Source organism: Echinops telfairi, unplaced genomic scaffold, assembly GCF_000313985.2.
Source record: "Echinops telfairi isolate 266 unplaced genomic scaffold, ASM31398v2 ScPeMD7_23;HRSCAF=83, whole genome shotgun sequence".
NCBI classification, from domain to species: domain Eukaryota; kingdom Metazoa; phylum Chordata; class Mammalia; order Afrosoricida; family Tenrecidae; genus Echinops; species Echinops telfairi.
Window position 1 is genome coordinate 63,231,412 of NW_022103920.1, and position 7,287 is coordinate 63,238,698.

The following is a 7,287-nucleotide window of genomic DNA, read 5'->3' on the forward strand; positions in this document are numbered from 1 at the left end:
ATCTCCCTTCTTCTGGGCCTGCACTTTGAACCTACAGTAAATTAATGGGTGATTCCAAATTTTTTAGAACCTCAGGGCTACAATGTGCTCAGGTTCTGGATGGGGGTGGAAGAGAGGCTTGCTCCTGCTGATTGATACACAGCCTCTGGCTGGGGGCCCAACAGCTGCCACCATAGAGGCCATAGAGGGCAGGTTCCTAATCTCACTCTCCAGATGGCGTGTTGGAAGAGGGGCTGGAAGTCGTCATGAGGACGGGAAGAGGAAGGGGATGTGTTTTGGGCTCTATGGGCTGGAGAACCAAGAGACTGAGAGCTCTTCCCAGGGGAAAGGAGGAGGGACCATGAGGGAGTTCAACCTTCCAGATCATGGTGCAGGCTCCACTCTCCATTAGATTTCACTCACAAAATCCAAAACCAAAGACAAAATTATTCAGGACTATGAGACAGCAGCAGAGAACAGTACAATGCGGCTGTGGGGGCTTTTCTGAGCATAAGGCCCTATATGACTGCACTGATTCATATTCATTAAGCTGACCCCGTCTGTTTGAGAGAGACACTTGGGCTACTCGGGGTCTTCCAGTTCTGGGATCGTTTCATTTAGTTCAAGCCTGACTTGCATTTCTTTCCTCTTCTTTGAATGCTTAAGGAACTTAATGCATAGTTTAATGCAGACTTGCTAAATACCATTCCTTAAGTGAAACCAATGAGATGCAACTAGATCTGTAGCATGGATATTATTTTTGTAAGCACATATTACCTTCCTTCTTATATGTGGGTTCTGTCTTCCAGCTGGTTTGTTAAACACCTGCCCCTGCTCACCTCCTCTTTGTGCCTAACATGTCTTGAGTCTTTGATTTTTGATGGTGATAACATGGTATGTTGTTTGTTTTTCCAGGTAGTGTTCGATAAACATTTGAAACTCCACTTAGCTTAACAGGCATACGTTTTTAAGAAAATTAATTAAACATTTAATATTGTGAGTTGAGTGAAAAGTTACAGAGCAGATGAGTTTTCCACTCAGCAAGTGATACACATTTTTTTTCATGCTATTGATTACTATCCTCACCATGAGACAATACTTATCCCACTCTCTCCCTGTGGTACCTATTTTCATTCCTCCTTTCTTAACCCTTCTAAATCTTATTCTTGGATAAACGCTGCCCTTTGATATCAAATAGTTGATCACCTAGACAGTGTATACCTCCCTGGTGTCATTGCTCCTCTGAGACCTATTGCCGGGCTGAAAACTGCGCCACCGGGTGAGTTCAGTTCCACACCTGAAGGGTGGCTAAGGGGCACAGCCTTGGCGATCTCAACAATCTCTATCTACCCACTCAGCCTGCTCTCCTTCATGATTCTGAGTTGTGTTCCACACTTTTCTTCTACTCAACCCAGGACCTTCTAATATGGTCTATTTCAGAGCAGTTGGCGGTGGGAGCAGGGCACCATCTAAACCCTCTAGTCTCACGGTTGTGAAGACTGATGTCTGCATGGTGCATTAGTCCAATGACGAATTGTTCCCAGGTGTGCTCCATTTTTATCACTCTTCTCTCCTCTCCTCCGGACAGGAAGAAATCCATAGTTAAAATCTCAACTGGCCACTACCATGATTTTAACACTCCAGTCACTGCTCATCAGAGTTGGATGTAGAACACTATCTTTGTGGACTATGTTATGCCAATTGATCATGGTGTCCCCTAACATCATGGCCCTGAGTCCACAGACCCAGTAACTCATTCCCTCAAGGTGTTTAGTTATATTTAAGAACCCTTCCTAACTTTGTCCCTCCTCCCCCTGTCACATGTTTCACCACATTCATGGATATATTTGCAGCACAGGTAAATATCCATGTACAAATATCTGTCAAACCTATATATATTTATGGATATTATTCTCAGTACCATCCCCCCAATTGGTTCAGTTTGTATGTTTAACCATACATTTACTCATAGATCACGGTTCTTTCAGGATTGTGTACAAAACAGTATTTGCTGCTGGTGTCTTTAACTCTTGCACGTCTCCCAGTGTCTTCCCCTGCTTTGGTCATTTTTTACTGAGCTCCCTCTTATTGTATATCATCTCTCCCTTGATCCAAGTTAACACGTCTCCCCTTTAGCCTGTGACTTCCCTGCTCTCCACATCCCAGCCCTGATAAATACCAAGGATGTTTCTTTTATTTATGTCTTTAAGCTTTTTATGGTGAATTGAGTGATCACATGCAGAGCAAGTTATCTGTTTTACGTTCAACAATTTGCACACAGCTTGTTTCAGTTGACTTCTTGTAATCCCCTCAAGGTGCCACTTCTTACCTTACATCCTCCCCATGTCTCCGGGTCCATTTCTCCTCCTTTTCTATCCCTGGGAACTTTGCTTTTGGGTAAATGCTGCTCTTTTGATCTTGAGTGATTGATTATTCTAACAAGGAGGTGAATTCAATTCTAGACCTGAATGGTGACCAAGGGACTTGGGGTCTTCAACAGTCTCTCACCCACCAGAAAGCCTAGTCTCTTTTATGATTCTGAATTCTGTTTTACATTTATCTCCCACTCTATCCAGGACCTTCTAATGTGATCCTTTTGAGATCTCAGGATTGTGGAGACTGATGTTGCCATGTCCCAGGGGTGCCATTGGACTAATTGCTTCCTTAAGTCTTTCTATTTCCATCACTCTTCTTTCCTCTGCTTGGGAGAGAAACCAACATTTGCACCTGAGATAGCTGCGCAAGAGTTTTTAAGATCGCAGTCACTGTTTCCCCAGGCAGGATGTAGGAGGCTGTCTATGAACCGTGTAGAACCAACTCACCTTCCCTGAGACTAGTCTGAGCTTCTAGGCCTGGTGAGTCATTCCCTCAAGGTGGTTGGTTGTATCTAAGTGGTTTTCATAACCTTGTCCTCTGTATACTTCACCACATACATGAAGGTATTTTCAGCAAAGGTGCTGAAATGTGCAAACATACCCTCTCTCAAACCTATATGCATATTTATTTGTGGATATACTTCAACAAATATTTCTTTCAAATAATGCTTCTCTTCGTGTGTAAACGAGTTCTTGCTTTTAAAAAAATTTTTTTTTTACAATAGTGGTCTTGTGTGGTATTTATCCTTTTGTGATGGTGAGTCATACCATTTTGAAAGTAGAAAGACAGTGAAAGCTTTGAAGGAGAAGATTTGCACTTGTTCAAAGCCACATAGCGTATGAGTGTAAGTCCAAGACTGGAAACCAGGTCCCCTAATTGTAGTTCAAAAGTTCTTTGCAATGCATAATATTGCTTTGCTAAAAATTTAGTTAGCAAACTACTTTTAAGTCTTGTAAGTGCAGGGGCAATTGTACCATAACAATGTTTTAAGTTTTATGTGAATATCTTTATGAACATGTGGGGAAAAGAGTTATACATATTAGAATAGGATTCATCAGCAACTCGGAAGGATAATGAAAGAAGGAAAGACCCGTTTATATGGCATGAGTAATACTGTTGTGCATTATTTCCTGCTACGTCTCTGTTAGCTCCACGTGATATATTCTTTGTGGCACAGAAGTAGAAAGTGTCCATTCCAGACCAATTGCACTTACTATTCTCTACTTAGTTGGAAGCCTTCCTTTATCATCCTTAATATTAAAGCTAACCTCGATCTGCTGCTTTTCAAAAGATAGATCAGCTGACTTCCCCAACTATCCAATGTATTTACTCAACACATTTCCCTCCTGAAAACCTGTATTGCATTAGATGCTGAATATGGTATAAAACTAATTCAACACACAACAAAATAACCTTCCTCATAGAGACCAAGAGAAGTGAAGCTGGTGGCAGGCTTATTCATTACTTTGTTTAATCCAGGTCATTGTTGCCTCTTTTTATGACTAAAAGTGGAGGTGTAATAGGAAAAACAAAACACACACAAAAGACCCACCCAGATGGGGAGGCAGGAGACTCCGAATCTAGTTCTTGCATGCCTTCTAATTAGCTGTATGACCTTGGGCTGGTCACTTAATCACACTGGATTTCCACTTTCTTCTTTTGTTTACATCTTTAAAATGACGGGTTTGGATGGGAAGCAATTTCAAAGCTTCCTTCTCAGTCTCAAATCCCAATTTATGATTATAATATGTTTACGTGAACTAAGCAATCATCTAATTTATTCCATATTATGTCAAAATTAACTTGTAATTAACCGATGTTACCCTCACTTTAATTCAGAACACTGTATAAAATTAAAATTACAAATCGGAATAAAAACGAAACCGAGCTTTTAGTGTTGGCACAAAGATCAAGTAGGTAAATTCAAATGAATAGTATATATTCATTGCAATCTTTGCCTAATCTATAGTTGCTGAGTGCAGAAGCCCTACCATTTCATGGCCTTTCATTCTGATTCAAGTCACAAAGCATGCATGTAAGCGCATGCAAGCATACACATACACACACACACACACACACCTTATTTAAATATGGGGGAAGGGATAAGAGGGCCTTTGACCCAGGGCTTACAATTCATCTAGTCTTTGCACCAAAGGCGGTTTCCTCTTTCAGACTGTGGTGAGTCGTGTATTTTAGGCAGGGCACTGGGCAGGCAGGACCATCTGCATATTCAGCTTTGCTACTGGTCATGCCACCAAGCAAGTAAAAATGATAGATAGGTGGTCCTGACCCTTACAACTTAAATTTGGCTTAAAAGGCCTCACTTCCTTAGGTGTACCCTCTACGTTGTGTGTGTCTGTGTGTGTGTGCGCGCGCGCGTGTGTGAGGCATTCCAGTATATCTTTGCTTTCCTTTGATTCTTCTGAGGTTTAAGGGTGGTCACTGGTGGAATTACACAAATAGAGTGTTCATAGCTCAGCAGTTTTGGATCCGCATTTGGAGTTCTACATGGGTGGCACAGGAATAAATGCCAATAAGAAGCCAGGATAGATCTGTTAACAGAAATTAAATGACTCAGGATAGAGGCCTGAAGGTTTCCACTGAAAGGGCCAAATACTTAAAAATATTTCTTAATTGACACTTTAGAAAAGTATCCATTAAATTTTTTCTAATGGCTTTGAAATGTCTGTATCTTCTTTAAAAAATTTTTTTCTCATACTTCCAATGATGAACACTTTTAATGCTTTTTTAGGTAAGAGATTATGTAGCGTTTAGAATGGAGTTTTGCTTCATGTTAGGTTTTCAAATATTCGGGGGGAAATGGGAAGCATCAGAAGATGAAGGAAATGCCACCTGTAACAAAACCTATAAAATACAACCCATCTTCTGGGGGTCAGAGTGTCGTTAATAGTTATCTTGTGACAGATCTGGGGAGCATGGGGGTAGGGGCGGCAGGGGAAAGGAAGAGGGCGTTAACAAGCACAGAGACAAGGGAACAACAAGTGATCCAAAATCAATGTCAAGGAGGGTGCGGGAGGCCTTGCAGGGCTGGATCAAGGGCGATGTAACCGAGAGGAATGCCTAAAACCCAAACGAAGGCAGAACATGATAGTGGGGCAAGAGGAAAGTACAAAGAAATAGAGGAAAGAGCTAGGAAGCAAAGAGTAGTCATCGAGATGTAAATACAGGCATATAAAGATGTAAATATATTTATATATGATGAGGGGGAAATGGATCTATGTTCATATACTTATAGGTGAAGTATTAAAACAGATGGACAGTGGGCCCCTGCACAAGTACTCCCCCAACACAAGAACACTTTGTTCTAACAATTCGGCAGTATGCGATGCTCACCTGCCTGGCACGATTGCTGAAGACAATGAATGGGTGCACAAGAAAATGTGGTGAAGAAAGCGGATGGTGCTTGGCTACCAAAAGACATAATACCTAAAGTCACTGAAGACAATGGGTGCACAAGCAAGTGTGGTGAAGAAAGCTGATGGCGCCCAGCTACCAAAAGATATAGCACCTAAAGCCTTAAAGATCTGAAGATAAACAAGAAGCCATCTAGCTGAGAGACAACAAAACCCACACTGAAGAAGCACACCAGCCTGTCCCTACTCCATCACTGAGGACAAAGGGGGTGCATTAGCAAAAGTGGTGAAGAAAGCAGATGGTGCCTGGCTATCAAATGATACAGCATCTGGGGTCTTACAGGCTTGAAGACAAACAGATGGACAACTAGCTAAGAAACAACAAAACCCACAAGGAAGAAGAACACCAGCCTACCCCGACACAAATGCTGAAAACAAAGCGGGCACATAAGCAAATGCGGTGAAGAAAGCTGATGGTGCCAAGCTGTCAAATTCCAAATAATCTGGGGTCCCACATGCTGGAAGATAAACAAGGGGCCATCTAACCGAGAAACAACAAAGCCCACATGGAAGAAGCACACCAACCTGTAAGATGACAATGTGGCGAAGGGGTCAGGTATCAGGCACCAAAAAAAAAAAAAAATCATAACATTGTGAATGAGGGGGAGTGCAGAGTGGGGACCCAGGGCCCATCCCAGGGAAATTGGACATCCCCTTGCAGAAGGGCTGTGGGGAGGAGAGGAGCAAATCAGAGTGCAGTGTAGCAACGATGAAATATGCAATTTTCCTCTAGTTCTTAAATGCTTCCTCCCCCCCACTACCATGATCCCAATTCTACTTACATATCTGGCTGGACCGGAGGATGTACACCAGCACACATAGGAACTGGAAATACAGTGAAACCAGGACAGATGAACCCCCCAGGACCAGTGGAGAGAGCGGCGATAGCGGGAGGGTGGAGGGAAGGTGAGGGAGAAAGGGGTAACAGATGACAAGGACTACATATGGCCTCCTCCCTAGGGGACGGACAGCGGAGAAGTGGGTGAGGGAGACGTTGGGTGGGGTAAGATATGATAAAATAATAATAATTTATAAATTATCAAGGGTTCGGGGGGGGGCGGGGAGGGAGGGGGAAATGAGGAGCTGACACCAAGGGCTCAAGTGGAAAGCGGGTGCTATGAGAATGATGAAGTCAACATATGTACTAATGTGCTGGACACAAATGACGTATGTACAGATTGTGATGAGTTGTATGAGCCCCTAATAAAATGATTATTTAAAAAAATTGTTATCTTGATGCAATCAAAATCAAAATACTGAATTTCATATAACGAATTAAATTTTACAATCCTAATTAATGCAGCATCAATGATGTGTTCATTTAAAAAATAGTGAGTTTTGCTTGCCTTACTATTCATAAATAGCTTGCCCAATTTTTTTTTTTTACTAAAAAAATCACAATGGTTGAGCATGAAGACACCACAGTGCAGGTAAAAACATTTTTCCAGAAAAGATTCTCAAATGTAACATTTACAGGAGCAGCTATTGCAGGACATAC